General features: G+C 39.3%; 1 protein-coding gene across 16 annotated transcripts in view; it reads left to right on the top strand.

Moving 5' to 3' along the window:
- Window positions 1-18628, top strand: part of DMD (dystrophin) — a 2170621-nt gene that overhangs the window by 1968898 nt on the left and 183095 nt on the right. The window lies entirely within an intron of this gene.

Here is an 18628-nt window from a genome sequence, read left to right as displayed (position 1 = left end):
CATCCATCTTGGTCCCCAAAGCCAATGCATGTCAGATAACGCAGAGTAATTTTTTAACTTGCTTCTTTGTTGTTTTAGAAGGAATTGTTTGTTGTTGTTTCCTTTAGGTTTGTTGCCTTTTCCTTGGATTTGAGCTTTCTGTGAAGTTACAATCCATATAATCTAGACAGGATGAAAAACCAAGTTTAGGGGTGCCTGGGTAGCTCAGTCAGTTGAACATCTGACTTGATTTTAGCTCAGGTCATGATCTCAGGGTCTTGGGATTGAGCCTCACATGCTCTCTCTATATATATATCTCTCCAAAATAAATTAATCGTTTTTTTAAAAAAGCAAATTTAATGTGTGCCTACTAAGTGTTAAGTGATAGACTAGCTGTATTTTCCCCATTTATGAAGATGACACTGTCAATTATTATCCAGTAAAGAGGACATAGCTGAGAGTCAGAGAGGTTGGTGGCTTAAGTCACGCTGATAATGACATGGCTTTGTACCTTTCCCACCAACCCTATGACATCAGCTGGCTTTCCCCCATCTTACTCCCAGTCTAGGACTCCCACAGTCCTAGCCTTATTGCCCACATGCAAGCTCCAGAGGATCAGAATTGCTTGGAGCTCCTTGCCTGGGTAAGGTAAATTTGGGGAGGAGGTGGTCTCTGGGCCCTGAGGGCAGAGGCCAGCTTAGTCAGGACACACAGGGATGCAAATAGAGACATATTTAGTGGTAGGGCTGGCTGTTGAGGGTTGGAAGAAAAATACATTGAATAAAGGGGAAGAGATTTTAAAAATAAGAGCAAACATAAACATCTCATTTGTTGCTCCCAGCTGTTTCAGCTTCCTAGTATTGTTGATTAAAAACTGGCCCGTAGGGCAGCCCCGGTGGCGCAGTGGTTTAGTGCCACCTGCAGCCTGGGGTGTGATCCTGGAGACCCGGGATCGAGTCCCACAGCGGGCTCCCTGCATGGAGCCTGCTTCTCCCTCTGCCTGTGTCTCTGTCTCTCTCTCTGTGTCTCTCATGAATAAATAAATAAAATCTTTAAAAAAAAACTGGCCCCTAGTGTAACCAAGCATAGCCAGTCCAGCACTGTGTGGCCACCATCTTGGACATCATCTGTGCTCCTCTATAGGCCATCCCTGCATTACTGGTGGTTTTTCCTTGGCTTACCTGCCCAAACAGCTTCTTCTACTATGCTCTTATAGAGACTTTATTTTCTCTTTGTTACTTTTGGCAATAAAGGGAAGGAAGAAATAAAATGAAGCAAATACCTGCTCCACCTTGATCCTACCTCCATGGAAGCTGAGAAAGCAAAGAATTTCTGAGTCATATCCTGCCACCTCCATCATCACTAAGATGATGGTATGGCTAAAACAGTAACCTGATTGATGCCATGGAATGTGTTTCTCATATTCCCAATTATAAGACTTTTCAGAGGTCTTGACGTGGTCAACTCAGGTAGACTAGGACACACTTGAGGAGCCTTTTCAGCACTAGAGCACATCCTTGAATTTGACATCCTCCCTCCTTCCAGCAACAAAGGAAGTCCCATCTTTCCCATAAATCCTAGGCCTATAGTTCTAGTCTTATAAGGTAAACACATAGAGCCTATGGCTATAGGTTGTGGCTTCCCCAGGCATTGAGCATTGGGTCAGCCTATGTATGTATTACATGTAGAAGATCTCACCTTATTGCCGAGTGTTATCTCTAGGGTTTTTATTATCATAACTACATGGTGGGGAAGAGGTATCTTGTATACTTTCTCCTATAATGACTAAAAATCACCAAACCAGTGGGGGAAATTAATGTTTTCAAAGATAAAGAATAACTTAATTTCCTGTAGTTTAAGAAAAATCTCTGTCTGAATATATAGTCACCCTGTATTAACCTAGAAATAGAAGTGCTTTCTCAGATATAAGGCCAGTTTAATGCTTTTTCCTCCCTCTTACTTATATCAGTACTACAGAACTTTTCTGCCCCACCTCAAAAAAATCCCACCAAAAAAGAATGAACTCTAGATGGAGCAGGAGAGGCCAAGCATCATAGGTAGAAGCAAAGGTTCAAAGTGTAAATATCTTTAGAGCTAGAGGGAGGAAAGTGTGAGCAAGAGAAGAAAGAAGAGGGGCAAGGGGCAGAGGAGAAGGAAGGAAGGAATATGAAGAATAGGCCTGTGATTCATCCCCCAGGGGTTGTGGGAGGGGGGTATGAATGACCTCAACTCAACAGACCACCTTATAAACATGCTAATGACCTCCCAGACCTCCTTGTTAATCTCATTAATGACACTATAACTAGCAGAAGGATAGCTGAAAGTCCTATACATGCAATCTTTTTAGTAGGATATACCTGGCCTGGCTATTTTACATATCGTAAATAAACCCAGAATGTATGGATTTATAAGTGACGACTGGATGGAAAGTGAGGCATAGTCACATGAGCATTTTCCTATTTGTGTCATTAACAAATTATCAAATGGAAGCCTTTGGAGACTTTACTGGCTTCCGCTCATTGTCACTGTTTCTGCATAAGTTTTTTGAAGACTTTTCTTTTAATATAAAACCAGAACATCTCATGATGTGAAAGACCAGAGCTATTTTGGAAACATGTGTCTGATTATTCCAAGTTCCTCCAGGGAAAGAATGTTTTATCTGTGCCTGGTGTTTCCCTTATGATCCTTCGACTCATTAGTGAAGATTGGTACTAGATAAGAATCTATGATTTATGTGAGTCCAATTTAAAATTCAGTGCTTTATTCCTACACAATATGAATTTATTTTAATTTAAAAATTGCGTTTGCAGTGAGAAAAAGGAAAGAAAAGTAGGATGAGTGGGCCCATATATTTGCCCTTACCATGTTGTCCCCCGTTCTCAGAAATCACAAGTCTAAAAAAAGCCAGAGTCAAGACTAGTGAGGGATATAACCATTATTTTTATAACTGTTATAAATTGTTTTAATGTTATAAATATTTTTTATTTATTTTATTTAAATTTTATTTAAATTAATTTTTGAAAATTATATAGGGGCACCTGGGTGGCTCAGTTGGTTTAGCATCCAATTCTTCATTTTGGCTCAGGTCATGATCTCAGGGTCATGAGATCAAGCACCACATTGGGCTCCACACTCAGCATGGAATCTACTTGCCCTTCTCCCTCTACCCCTCCCCCCACTGACATGTGTGTGTGCTTTCTCAAATAAATAAATAAAATCTTTTAAAAAAGAAAATGATATAAATGATGTTGATTTTTTACAGTTACCTTCGAATAGTTCTTAAAGATAGTCCTTAAGTCATCTCTACTGTTTTAACTCTTGAAATGTTTTTGTTAATTTTTAGATCCCTCACCTCCCCAATTTAAGCGTTAAACTCTTTGACAATGCTTGTGCATTACGCTTCTTTGCATCACCCTTAGCAATTTATTTTTTTTAAAGATTTCATTTTTTAAAATTTATTCATGAGAGACACAGAGAGAGGCAGAGATACAGGCAGAGGGAGAAGCAGGCTCCCCATAAGGAGCCCCATGTGGGACTCGATGCCAGATCCTGGGATCACGCCCTGAGCCAAAAGCAGACGCTCAACTGCTAAGCCACCCAGGCGTCTCCACCCTTAGCAATTTATTATCTCACACATAAAAACTGAGAATAAACACTGGATAGTTTGTTTTGCTTTTGAGGCAAAATAAGCACATTTGGGGGAACTGAGCCATGATCCTAGTAAGTATTCTCATAAAGGAATAGATAATAGCAGATTAAAGATGTTCTATGTAATGCTTTTATTCTAGGTAGTCTCACTGACATTTGTTGATTAAATTATATTTTGAAGGCAATTTTAGACATTAGCTCATTCATTTTCTGTATTTTTGTTGGTGGAAAGCAGAGAAATGCTTGATGGAATTGGTTGCCTCATTGAACTGTGCTGTAAACCATAGATCTTTGTAAGTTGCTGTTTTAGAGAAAGTATTTTTAAGTGAATGTATTCCTTTAGTAGCTCCTGTTGCCACAACTTTTAGGAGGAATCTTAGGAAAATGTCTTCAAATCCTATTCCTATCAAAATGCACAGGCTGCCTTCAAAAGCTGAGGTTGCTCCATGAGTGCACATAAGCCTGTCTTAATATTAAAAGAATTTGAAAAAAGTCTGGATGAGGTACGTGTGTAGAGTCTAAGAGAGACGTTGAGGCAGAGCCATGGTAGCATCCAGTGGGGAAAGAAAGGCCTCGAGTTGGCATTTTGTTACACACAGCCAGTTCCGGCCATTCCCTGGTAAATATTAGACATCATTAACAAGCACATACAAAATAGATTAATTGCGTAAGTGTTGAATGTTGGTAAAAAGAGAGCCAGTGGTGGGTTTTTTTTTTTTTCAAATATGGTTTGGTTTTGGTTTTGGTTTTGGTAAGAGGAAAAGTCATCCCATTGTATCTTTTTAAATAAACTTTATTATTAAGGAACTTAGAGTTGTTTATCTACCTCATATTTCATACACTCAGCTGCCAAGCCATTTCTTTTTGCTGCAAGCACCACAGAGGAGCAGAAGTCATCCTTACTCTGCTCAGCCTCGTTCATCATCAACAAAATTGCCAATTATATTCCAAGTCCTTGAATGTACTGCTTGAGAAAAAGATGTATAAGCTGAAAGGGAGCAGCTCAATGTTGGGATGGAAGTTTGATCTTTCTCTACTGGTTGGTAGATTCAAAGCGTACTAATCTTGTTTTGACTTGTGAACTGGAAAAAATTAATATGGAAGTATGGAGAAAACATGTTCAAACTACAAAGTCATTTTCCCTGAGAAGTTATCTGACTGCAGCTGTAACTATAACTCAGAGTATATCAGAGGGCTCAGATGTGGAACATTTCCTTAAAATTAAAACCTAAAAATCCCAATGTCTAATAGAATGTATAAAAATAGCTACCTCTGAAGGATACAGGATGAGCAGAGGAATGCTGAATAATATCATCTGACAGTTTGGGCCATACCTTTATAGTGGTTGCAGTGGCCTGAAAAATATAGGATTAATTCAATAAAACATTGGGAAAAAACAACATAAACATAATATATTTTAAATTAAAAACACTGAATAGGAACAGGAGAAAAAAAAATCCCCCAGCAAATCAATATTGCTTGGGGAAGCATGAATCCCAGACCAGCAATATTTTTATCCAAATAACCTCTAGTTCTGTAGTGAACAAACACCTTTATCACCAAGTTTTATAAACAGAGAGTGAAGGAAAGAGTACTTAAGATTGTTGGATATACTTCTCCAAGATGGTAACTTTATTCAGAGTTTCAGGCTTGACTATACCAGCTTCTGAATTTATCTATAGTACTTTGTCAATTTAGGACTGCAAAATACAAATAGAGACATGGTATAATAATTACGAAGATTGTTAATAGGGGTGGCTGTAGGAAACAGATGATTGTTGTATAGATTAATAACATACTTAAGGAAATCTGTGGGGAATTTAAGTTGGGATATGAAACACCGAACTAAGGCAGAGGTGAAATAAAAAACTCATGAGAGATTAAATTAAGGCATAAGTATCTAAAGCTGTAAATTCTAGATGTCTGACAAAATACCATGTACGCTAGTTCCCCACCCCCATCCATGGTTTCACTTTGTAGTTTGGGTTACCTGAGGTCAACTATGGTCTGGAAGCAAGTGACGTTCCTTCTTCTTTTTTAAAATTGTATTTATTTATTCATGAAAGACACACAGAGAGAGGGAGAGACATAGGCAGAGGGAGAAGCCCAATCCAGAACTCAATCCCAGGACCCCGGAACCACGCCCTGAGCTGAAGGCAGATGCTCAACCACTGAGCCACCCAGGTTCCCAGTGATGTTCCTTCTGATGTATTGTCAGGTCAGTAGTAGGGAGCGCCTGGGTGGCTCAGTTGGTGAGGTGTGTGCCTTTGGCTTGGGTCATGGTCCCAGGATCCTGGGATTGAGTCCCGTATCGGGCTTCCTGCTCAACAGGAAGCCTGCCTCTCCCTCTTGCTCTACCCCCCACTCATGCTTGCTTGCTCTCTCTCTCTCAAATAAATAAATAAAATATTTTTAAAAAGAAGGTCCGTAGTGCCAAACAGTACATACATCACAGTGTCTGCATCATTCACCTCATTTCAGCTCATCATGTTAGGCATTTTATCATCCCACATCATTACAAGATGAAGGGAGTGCAGTACAGTAAGATATTTAGAGAGAGAGAGGTGACATTCATATAACTTTTATTATAGTTTATTGTAATTGTATGTTATTATTAGTTATGGATGTTAATCTCTTATTGCGTCTAATTTATGTATGAAACTTTATCATAGGCATGTCTGTATAGGAAAAAACATAGTGTACATAGGGTTTGGTACTATCTGCAGTTTCAGACATCTGGTTGGGGGCTTGGAATGTATCCCCTGTGGATAATGCAGGGAACTGCTGCCTGCCCTTATGTAATTGTGTTACTCAATGATCTTCATTACTCTAGAAATACGGGGAGTGACCCTGTGTATAGTGGCATCACTTCTGCTTATAAGCCAAGCAAAAGATATGTAAGCCATCCTTCATGTATAATATACACTATAAAGGTATATTTTAATCCAGTTTTTTTTATTTGAAAACTAATTTCAGATAAACTCTATTGGGCAGTTCTTGATTTTTTTATTTGAGTACTCTGATAAATATATATTTTTTAAATTTTTAATTTTTGTTTTTTTGATAAATATGTTTATTGAATGTCCAAGTGTCTTGTATCCTTTTCAAAGAAAGAAAACAGTCCTTTAAATGCCTAACTACCTGGGACATCCTCTGATTGTCTTCCCCGAGAGTTCAAATCATACAACTATGAATACCAACTACAGTGAAAGACCATTTTTGTCAGACCGTATGTTTTGTGTGTTTATTTTGATGTTCACAGTAGAAAGTAGACTTAGTGCCAAACCTTGCTTTCAGTTTGGTCCATAGTAGCAAAGTGTATCTGGTGTGTTGAGCCCTGAATCCATTCCTTCTGCAACCCCAAGAAGACAAACCTTCGAAATGCAAACATTGACTTTTCTCAGTGTCCCAGGTAAAGGTTGATGGAGGTGTTTGGTTTATTGTTTTGTTTCCTGCTGGTGCTTTGTTATAGTACAGTTAGAGACCAGGAACAGTATTGGTGGGTGACTGCGAAAGCCTTTAGTCTCCAGTAGTACCCACTGGACACTCTTTACCCCCAGTAGCACCACACAAACATACAATCTAAGCAAAAGAATGAGCTTGCCAACCAAAGAGCCACTCCTCTATATAGAAATAATGGAGCTGCTTGGGTTTAGATAGATTTAGTTTGAGGCACCTCTTGGGTACCCAGGCATGCAGCTGGAAATACAAATCTGAAGCTCAAGGAAGAGGTCAGGCCAAGGACCCTAACTTGTGGTGTCCTTCACATGTCTGTGGTTCTTTGAGTCCTTGAACAAAATGCCATCACATTGATATGAGAGAAGAAACCCAAAGACATCCCAATATTAAACTTCTCTCTGCTCTGCCAAAGGCAAATGTGTTAAGTAATAGATTTGTTGAATGAATTAACCAAGCAGTATTTATTGGGTGCTACCATGCCCGATATTGTTTTAGGCACCAGAGACACGGTAATGAGCAATCCAGGCACAGCTGAGGTCATCCTGGAACTCCTGCAACTCCCAGGGTAGTTCCTGCCATCCTTGTGAATGACATAGGCATAGAATGCCTCAAACCTGGGGCCAGAGATGGGCCAGCAAGGCAGCCAGTTGCCATTAACTACGCCTGCATATACTTTAAGATGGCGTATTTTTGCAAAGAAGTGAAACTGATGATTCAAAATGTTTGATGCTTCAGGTAGAATGGAAATAACCTTGGACAAGGAATGAAGCCCATGAAAAGATGTTCAGCATCTAGTCACTAGGGAAATGCACACCAAAAACAAAAAACAAAACCTACAGTGAGATACCACTTTACACCCAGCAGAATGGCTATGGTTTTTAAAAAAAAAAAAAAAGTGTGGATGAAGATGTGGAGAAATGATAACCCAGGCCATCGCTGGTGGGAATGGTTTGGTAGTTCCTTCAAAAGTTAAACATAGAATTACCAGCTGATTGGGCAATTGCACTTCTAGATATCTATCCCAAAGAATTGAAAGCAACAACAGGAAAAGATATTGTCACTAATGTTCATAGCAGCATTCTTCACAGCAGCCAATAGGTGGAAAAAAACCCACATGTCCATGAACAGATGATTAGGTAAGCAAAATGTAGTATGTACGTACAACAGAATATTATTCAGCCTTAAAACGGAGTGAAATTCTGATACATCTTATAACGTGAATGAACCTTTAAAATATGCTAAGTGCAGTAAACCCGACACAAAAGGACAAATACTGCATGGTTCCACTTGTGAGGTACCTACAAGAGTCAAATTCATAGAGATAGAAAGTAGATTAGTGGTTGCCCAGGAATGAGGTGACAAGGGAAAGGGAGTTATTTGGATGGTGAATGGTTACAGAGTTTTTGTTTGGGATAAAAAAGTTCTAGAAATGGGTAGTACTGATGGTTGTACAACCTTGTGAGTGTACTTAATGCCACTGAATTGTACACTTACAAATGGCTAAAATGGTAAATTTCATGTTACATATATTTTATGACAATAAAAAATGCCCTCAAAATAAAGGATTACTTAATAAATTTGTATAGGATTTAAATAACTAAAGGAGCTAGAATAATCTCTATTTTTATCTTGATTCTGTACTAATGATCTACATAAAACTATTAAAACATACATAAACTAGGTGCAAGAAGTAGAGAGCTTTTTCTTAGGCATCCAAGACTTTTCCCTATGCTTTCAAAGTCTGTTGCATGATTTACTTCCTCAACTTGGCCTGTAATACAGGAATGCAATACCATTGCAGAGATTAATTGGTGTATTTGTGAACTGTGCCGAAATGCTAAAATGAAAGCATAAAACTATAAAATGCATTATTATTCATTAAAGAGGCATAGTTTATAAGACTGTCTCTGATCATTGTCAAAGCATAAATGACCACTTTCACCCATAATTAGCCAATTTAGTATGAAGTTATTTTTTACTTGGTATATTTTGCTTAACCTCAGTTGTGTTTGTAAAAACAGAAATTGTTATTTGTTAGTGCTTTCAAAATTTCACACAAATGCTAAAATGTCCTTTAATTCTAATGCACTTAAGAAATGGTTGGATTCTCCTTGCCTAATAAAAATCTCTAGCTGTTTAAAGGTGCACTCTTGACTGGTGGATTCATTCAATATGTATTTATTTACCATAGTATGTGTGCCAGATACAGTGCTAGCTGCATAGGTGAGATCATGTGTCTAGGCACTTTAGAAGGAGGGAACTTGTCAATACAAGGAATTAAAATGACAGTGTGACCGTTGGTGAGGGGATGGAGAGAAAACTTGAAAAGCCCTCTGGCTCATGTAGATGAATTACATGAGGTCCCCACATATACAAAGAGTAAAAGGTTATTGAAATCAAGGTGAGAGATGACGGTAGTTGCACCATGATGATGGTAGATTGGAGATGTTAAGAAGGAGACAGATTTGAGAGGGATTTGAGAGGTAAAAATCCTTCAGACTTGAGGATACGTGGCAAGGGTGGGATTGCAAAGAGAAAGAGAGACATATCAAAGAATCACGCCTCAATTTCTTGGCAAAGGACAGTTGATAACTCTGTAGCGAGATACGGAATGCTGAAGAGAGACTACATTTGGGTGGCAATATGATTGTGGATTTGAATTTGAGGTGATTTGTGACATCCAAGAAGTCCTGCCAAGTAGACAGGTGATCAGTGTCTGGGGTCCAGAAGAGAGCTAGTTGCGTCTGGGTTGGAGTAATTAATTTCAATAGCATTTGTGTGTAACTGATAAGTGAAACCATGGGTATTAATGAGATTATAATGCTAAATTGTGGAAGGGAGGGGCGCCTGGGTGGCTCTTGTCTGCCTTCTTCAGGCTCAGGGGTCCTAGGATCAAGTCCCATGTTGGGCTCCCTGCTCAGCAAGGAGTCTGCTTCTCCCTCTCCCTCTACCCCTCCCCACCCCTGCTTGTGCACTCTCTCTCTCTCTCAAATAAATAAATAAATAGTGAAAAGGCAATTTTTAAAGCTCTTCGCTTTTTTTTTAAAGATTTTATTTATTGGGATCCCTGGGTGGCGCAGTGGTTTAGCGCCTGCCTTTGGCCCAGGGCGCGATCCTGGAGACCCGGGATCGAATCCCACATCAGGCTCCCGGTGCATGGAGCCTGCTTCTCCCTCTGCCTGTGTCTCTGCCTCTCTCTCTCTGTGTGTGACTATCATAAATAAAAAAAAAAAGATTTTATTTATTTATTCATGAGAGACACAGACAGAGAGAGAGGCAGAGACACAGGCAGAGAGAGAAGCAGGCTCCATGCAGGGAGCCCGATGTGGGACTCGATCCCAGGGCTCCAGGATCACACCCTGGGCCAAAGGCAGGCACCAAACCGCTGAGCCATCTAGGGATCCCCCAAGCTCTTTGCTTTTTGAAGTACAGTTGCAGTATTAAAAGCAAATTTTAAGACTGATTTTTTTAAATAATAAAATGAAAAAATTTAAAATTTGGACAAAGACACATTCCAGTTCCACTGGTCATTGGGTATGGGTGGGAAAATCAAAGGAAACCTTAATTTCCTCCTCTCTGTTTTATTTTGTTTAAAAAGAAGCTGTCTGCAAAGGCAAAATGATAACTGTTACTAATCCTGGGCAGTGGGAGAAAACATTCTTGTTATTTGTATCCTGGGCTTTTTTTTTTTTTAATTTCCTAAAACTCTTAATCTAAAACAAGCATGTTAAAAAATACATCATTATACATCTGGAAAATCACTGACCCATGAAATACTTTGTACCAACGTAGTTGCCAGTTGGAGCTTGCTGCAGTGAATGAAGTCTTCGATTCATACATGGTTCTTGATTTTTGATCAGCCCAGCTGCACCAGAGCTGCTTAATCTGACAAGTAATTGTTGTTTCAAGCTCAAACTAATGCTAAGAAACTATTACATATGTGATAAAAACTGCAGCATTTGAGAGGCACCTGACTGGCTCAGTCAGGAGAGCCAGTGACTCAATCTTGGAGTCCTGAGTTCGAGCCCCACGGTGGGTATAGATATTACTAAAACAATAAACTTTTTTTTAAAACTGCAGAATTTTGTTCAATAGTTTTCAGTTTTCTTTTCTACTGTGTCATTTCTGTTGCCCTATCTTCACATTCCCTGACTCTTGTCTTGTGTCAAATCTACAGATGAGCCTACTTAAAGCATTCTTCATTTTGCTTATTGTTTTTTGATGACTAGCATTTCCATTTGATTCATTCTTAGTTTCCAGCTCTCTGCTGACATTACCTATCTGATCTTTATACTGTCTTCCTTTTTCACTAAAGCTTTTAACATATTTTTGAATAATTTTTAAGAGATTTTATTTATTGGAGAGCGAGACAGAGAGAGAGAACAAGCAGGGGACGAGTGCAGAGGGAGAGAGAGAGAAGGAGCAGCAGACTCCCCAGTGAGCAAGGAGCCTGGACCATGACCTCAATTGATGAGCCACCCAGGCGCTCCAGCTTTTAATGCATTAATTATGTTGATTTCAAACCTCCTGTTAGTTCCAACATCTGAAACATATCTGAGTCTAGATGTGATGATTGCTTTGTCTCTTTAGACTGACTTTTCTTCCTTGAGGCATGCCTTGCATTTGGGGGGTGAAAGGAGACATCTTATACAGAGTACATATGGAGGTAAATAGACCTTTCATAAGGGCAATTTTTATCTTAATCTGGTTGGGAGGTGGGCTGTTCTTGAAGTTTGCTGTTACTGTAGTCATCATTGTTAACCTGTGTTGTTATAACAGGCCCCAGAGCCTTGAAATTCCTCTGGTAGTCTTCTTTTATTCCTGGAGGCTTGTTGGTGTGGTGACGGGGTGTGGGGCTGGGCCCTTCTCAGGTTCTGATCGACATGCACTTGGCCTGGATCTTGGTGGCTTGTAGAAGGTTCTCCTCTCCCATGCCCTTCCCCTAGTTGTAGTGGCTCTCTACCACTGTTCTCAGTCCGTGGCCTTGAGGCCCTTTTCCCTACAGATTAAGGCTTTTTGTTCTTTTCTATTTTTCTAAACATGGATGGACTGGGGGAGGGTCTACGTCTGGGTGGTATTCCCTTCCCCCAACTGCATCCCTTCACCCAGTGCCCTCAAATGATGTCCTTTCCTCTGCCGGTCAAGCCTTTTCTTCCTTATGGAAGAAGGTTCTAGGCAGCTTCACAGTGGCTGGCCCTTCTCTACCCAGCACCACCAAGGATGGGGGAGCTTTGTCCAGATTCTCCTCCACCTCCCTGTGAAAGCCCAGTGCAGTTCCTAGACTAGAGGAGAAAGCCCATAAAAGCTTAGAAAGTCTCCTATGACTCCAGATCCTGGGAGGTTCTCACATGGCCTCCAGGTGTATCCTCTCCCTACCAGTTCATATACCATCTGGTGGCCTCTGGCCCGGGTATCCAAAGGCTCAGGCCCTGTGTCTTGCTGAAGGCACCTCTCTCCAATTTCAGGGCAGCTGTTCATCCCATGATCTCATTTCTCCAATAGATTGATGAAAAGTCATTAAAATATATCTGCCTAGATTTTTCTTGCTGTGAGTGTGGGAGCTACCTCTTTGCAGCTCTCTACATCTCTCGGTTGAAACTAGAAGGCTGAGCAATATCTTGGAAAATTAATCTCGACAAGTTTCTCCTCTCATAACAAAAGTGATAAATGTTCACTATGGAAAATGTTTTTAAAAAGGATAAAGAAAAAAATCTCAAAATCAACCATAACCACCCAGGCAGCTGCTATGAACGTGTTCATAATTGTTCTTCCAGTTTTTCATTTTTTCCTAATAAAATAATGTATATATTTATACTTACATAATTGCACATAATATTACATTTATATAACTGTATCCTACCTTTTGTTGAGCAGTGCAAGTTTATACTTAGATACAAAGGTACACTAACTTCCTTCTTTATCCATTTGAAGGCACATGTCAGCTGTCTTCCCAAGTGAAATACTTTTGGCTTAATATCAGGTAGGCAAGTAAGACCACCAAAAATTCTGCTTTCTCCTCAATAACTAAGGTAATTTAATAGTTCTCTGCAGACCCTATACTGTGGCTTGACTCAAGACCTGGAACATGATGGGGGTTTTTAGGGATTGCTCTAGAGACTACATAGAATATTGGTGTCATACCCCTTCATCATATCTTGCCTAAGCTCACAGGTTTGGAACTGTTATAGGAAGATTTGTTTAGTACTGAGAAACGTGTTTTGTTCCTTCTGCCTCCAATATCCCTGACCCCCCACCCCACGCCGTGCCATATTTGATTGATTATACCAGTGGCATAAAATGATTTTGCTCACTAGAGAGTGCCTCAGAATGGGAATTTACAGCATTGAAAATAAAATTGTCTAAGGCAATAGTTGAGGTGAACCATGTGGAAACAAATGTAAATATGTAATGCATCACCCCCCTAATCTACCTTTAGATTTTCTTCCAAAATTTGTTAATTTAAAAAAATTGTTTTAAGGTAAGTCAGTCTTTTGCTATTAGAGAGAATATTATTTTTTTATTCTTGTCTATTTCCAGTTCTTTTTAAGTGTTCTCCATATTTCCTTTTGTGGATATATAAATCAAAATACATCCAATATCAAGATATTTGTCATATGCAGCACTTTTTCCACAGATACTTACTTTTTAAATATTTAAACAACTTATCTCCCATCATCCCTTCCTGCCTTTTTAAAAAAACTAACAATTAGTTGATTTCTCTTCAGTTCCTACTCAGAAATACCCAACCCTTGGTTATAATTTGTTTTGCTCTTCACAGTTTTTATGTGTACTATTGGGAGACTTTTTTTTTTGCCTTTAAATTTATAAAGGGAGAGTTTTAAATTCCTTTTAAGTCAAAATACAACTGTTCTATTCTAAAGCTTCCTTTAAAAAAATAGAACCAAATCCTCATCGGTAGTAATTAATTTTGACAGTGTAGGCTCAGTAGCGATTCACAAACCTGTACTTTGTGCATCGGCATTCCTTATTATTCTAATTAAAGTGGAACATTGTGCCCTCGCTAATCATTAATGGGTTTTCATTTTGTAAATGACATTTGCAGAAGTTAAAACAGCGAGTTCATGTGAAGTCCACAGGCAACAGTGTTGAAATTAGCATCACCATAGCAACAGTCTTCTATCATTAGCATTCAGGGCAACAGGAGGTGTTTTGTTGTGTTTTGTTTTCCAAAAAAAGAAAAAAAAATCTTCAAAGGCAAAGCCTACTGAAACTCTCTTAGTAGATATTTATGTTTCTCATGTGTATGTTGTACTGTACTAGATCTCTAAGTCTGTATAGATTTTTTTTAATGGCAGCGTGGATCATCTTCTTTCTAGATTTGTATTTTCCCTAGTATACTAGCAAAATTTCATGATCTTTCTCCAGCTGTACATGTCTGACCTGCTGAGCAGCATTTACTCATAGCTAACCCACTGCTCACCGATACAGTTCCCTATGTGGACCAAGAGAATCTGTATTCATGAAAATATTTGGTTCAATCTAAAAAGTGTTAGATGCATTCATGATTTTTGCATTTAATTTGTGGAGAATAGATTTATGCTATTAGATCCTCTAGTGAACTCATTTAGGAAAAAATAGAACCATGTTGTAGATATAGGTCAATGATTATTCTCATTCATCTTTAGATGGAATTAAAAAGTGAGTCAAATAGAGACCAATGTTATCTTAGCTGAGTCTCAAGTATTATACCATTATGTTTCTGTGTGTGTTTGAATTCTAATATTCTGAAAAACTTTAATGGTGGTATATCTAGTTTTCCTTTTTTTTCACTAAAATGCATAAAAAGAGCAGCATATTGACCTACCAGCTGCTTCTAAATCACCCCAGTTGTAGGTAATTATGAAATTGAAGTGAAGCTTTATTTTTATGTATTATACAAAAATGTCATAGCTCAAACCTAGAAGTCTTGCCCCAAGCTTGGAGGTAGACAGGTATGCATGTACCTTTTACTGTTCAACATGAATCATAGGTGTCTTTCCTGTTACGTGTGAGGACAAGAAGTTGTACATTCCACTCAGGTGCCTAAAGACAAGCCTATGCTAGCTCATACCAGTAAAACAAAATGGAGCAGAAGACATGGCTTTCAGTTCGGGATACATCTATGCCATCTGTCCCACAGTTGATGAGTCCCTAGATCACTTGAGCCACTCAGCCAGTGAACTCTAACTTCATATTCCTGTAGTATTGAAAGGTAGTACCCCCTGGAAACCATATAATCAACTGTGTGCCCCAGGACAGTAGGGCCATAGAGCTCATATGTATGCATACACACATACATGGTGACCAGAAAAGAGCTTTTACTTTAGATTTTCCATCTACCTTAACCCTGTTGAGAGGCAGTACAAGCAAGCATCAGATATCTGTATCTATAATAGGCACTGTGCAAGAATAACTAGGATTCCTTAGGCAGGAATCCATGAGTGACTGCTCTGAAAACGACCTTTGACCTTCTGGTACCAGCACCTACTGTTTCTTTTTCTCTTACGTAATGGAAAGATTTCAAAGCTAGTTCTTTGTTCCAACAGATCTCACAAAGCCAAAAACTACACAAACCAAAGGTTCTCACATTCACTGCTAGTCACCTGCTTTCTCACTCTGTGGGTGGTGGCCTTTGGATGGCATCTCTGCTGCTTGTTCCTTTTCAACCCCTCTGCTCCTTCTTAGGCACATGGATCATCAGATGAGGCTGTTTACCACTATATGAGGAATGGGCAATAGAAGGTGACACAGGTAGTCCAGTTAGAAACGTAGCATATAATCATAGACTTAACATTTCAGGGGCTTTTCTCCAATTGTCTGTCAATCACTTTCCCTAGCTGAGACATCAGTATTTGCAAGTGATTGTGCGTTCTCTGTACAGGATTACATCAGGGGCAGGAAATTAAGTACAATTTTTAGAAAAGATTAATTGTCTAAAGAGTAGATCACTCTACAGATGCCAAAGTCAGTGTTGTGTGACATAGAAACTCAAATAATGAAGAATAACTAATGATTTAGAAAGATCCTACTTGACCTCTAGTACTCTAAGGTCTCATTCAATTTAGAGCTGCACCAATCCATGTGTAGAGCATGAAACCTAAAGGATAATGAAAAGCCTGGGACTCTGGTTCCAATAAGAAAGTTCTCACAGGGATGCCTGGGTGGCTCAGTAGTTCAGCATCTGCCTTTGGCTCGGCGTGATCCCGGGGTTCCGGGATTGAGTCCCACCTCAGACTCCCCATGGGGCGCCTGCTTCTCCCTCTGCCTATGTCTCTCTGTGTCTCTCATGAGTAAGTAAATAAATAAATCTTTAAAAAAAAAGAGGAAAGAAAGAAAGTTCTTCCAATCAGAGGAGATGTGAAAGCATTTATGCCTTGGCACCAGCAACATGATTACTAAAATTCATGTGATCGGTGATTGCAGTAATGACACTGTTATTTATTCCCACTTGGCCAACTGTAATTCTTTGACTTAGCTCAGAGGAGTTCTTTGTACCATGAGGACCTGCTTGTCTGCCTTTAGATTAGGCTTAGAAAGAGGCCTATAAAATAGTTCTGTGCTGGAAATCAGAGTCTCTTGACCCACTGTAAAGGGAGCCGTAAACAGTTTTCTCAGGGGAATCATTCAGACTACTGCAGGTCTCCATCAAAATCTGTGAGACAAAATTGTCTTTACTGAAGTCATCATCCATTGGACTAAAAAATAGGTTACTGTTAGCGTTTTGGAAATGAAAAAAGTGGGGCCTTCTCAGTCATATTTTGAGTAGCTGTTCACAACCAAGAGCCCTCAAGCCATTAGTCTTATTTTTGGATGCCACACTTCTGGATAGTTAGAGAATTTATAGAGTATGGTTTCAAGAATTACTCAATTGTAGGGCAATCATTCAACTTATTCCTGTGGCAGAGTTAAGCCAAAAGCATTCCAGATCGACGAGAATCTATTCTCTTCTGATTTAGGAAGGAGATTTCCCATCTTTTCATGGATAATCCATGTTCGGTGTTTAACACCTCAGGAAGATTTTCCTAATAGCTTCTTCTGATCTTAAATCTTTGGTCTGTCCTCAGGGACACATCAGAGTTAGTTACCAAACTTTTTAATGTCCCCATTGTAAAATGTCACTTTTTGGATCATTTTCTTCATACATAGGGTGTAGAATACGTGTTTCTCTATACTTAACACTTTGGCTTCCACTTTGAAGCTTTAGGTGATGCAAATGAATCCATTACATTATCAAAGTTAAATTTCTCTTACAAGTTTATTCTCAGCAATCATAACTAAGAGCTTCCTGGTGTTTGGCTGGTATGTAGGTCTTAATTTATTTTAGCACATTCCCCCCCCCAAAAAAAAATAGAGCAGTCAAAACAGAATCGATTGCATGTATCACAAATACACAATACCAGTTTGCACACCTTGAAATTATATTGAAAGCAAATGTACAATGTCTTTTACAAACACAGAAAAATACTCAATTCCAAGTACACTCTGCTAAAACACATTGCACGCTGGACACTTTAAGAGCGTCTCCTAAAACTGTGTGGTCAACAGTACGCCACTCAGCACAGGAATTTTACTTTTGAGTTCTATTTAAGGAAATAGATTTAGCACACCATAACCCAGATAATTCTTGCCTTTTTTTAAGTGGTCACGTTTGTGGTTATCATTCAGGGGATCGGGTCTCTTCCTCCAAACACTCTGGGATTACCCTAGGATTGAAACCTGGTCCTTTAACTTATCTCTGATAGCACACTTCCATAATGTGTCATCAGTCTGGTATCTACAGTCAGCTAATAAGACTGCAGAAATGGGTTTGCTCAAGTGTGAAGAGATAATAAAATCATGAAAAATAAGAAGAAGGAATCTCAAAGCTAATCCAGCCCAAACTCTTCATCTTACAGATAAGAAAACAGAAGTTCAAAAGGGGAAAGCAATTTTGGTAAGGTGGCTAAACTGGCCTAGAAAACCAGATCTTGTGTTACCTAGCTCTGTGGTCCTTCTAACAAAGCCATGATCATTGGCATAAAAGCCACATGCCAGGAGGGGGTCTCCAAGTCATCCCTTGCATTTGTATAGCACTTCATAAAACCTTTGACATCTGTTAGACCCTTTGATTCTTGGATTGTGCTGTGGAGGGTTTGGATAGTATCTATGGTAATCCTCACTTTTATAGATATGGAAACTGAGGCTTGGAGTTTTGATTTACCTAAGATCATTGACCAGGGAGCAAAAGGGGGGAGGGACCCAAGCTGCTCTTCTCTACACTGAGGACTTGTCATGTTATGCCATATGGTGGCTTCATTGCTGTTGGTGAGGATCACAAAGAGAAGACATCTATAATCACATCTCTTACATCCCCAGGCCATCGTTCCACTTTTCACCTAAGCTTTAGAAAAACATTATGTCCTTTCTTGAGCTTGCTGTTTTAACCATTTGTGTGAAGGTCAGAACTGCGTTTTATATATTAGACTGAACTACTATTTGATATCTACTCCACATTGCCTCCCCTCGCCCCTATGTCTCACTCTGTACCCTAAACGCTCCTGTC

This window comes from Canis lupus, chromosome X (assembly GCF_003254725.2).
Source record: "Canis lupus dingo isolate Sandy chromosome X, ASM325472v2, whole genome shotgun sequence".
NCBI lineage: Eukaryota > Metazoa > Chordata > Mammalia > Carnivora > Canidae > Canis > Canis lupus.
The sequence above is the reverse complement of the archived record's forward strand: the minus strand, read 5'-3'. Positions and strand labels throughout refer to the sequence as shown.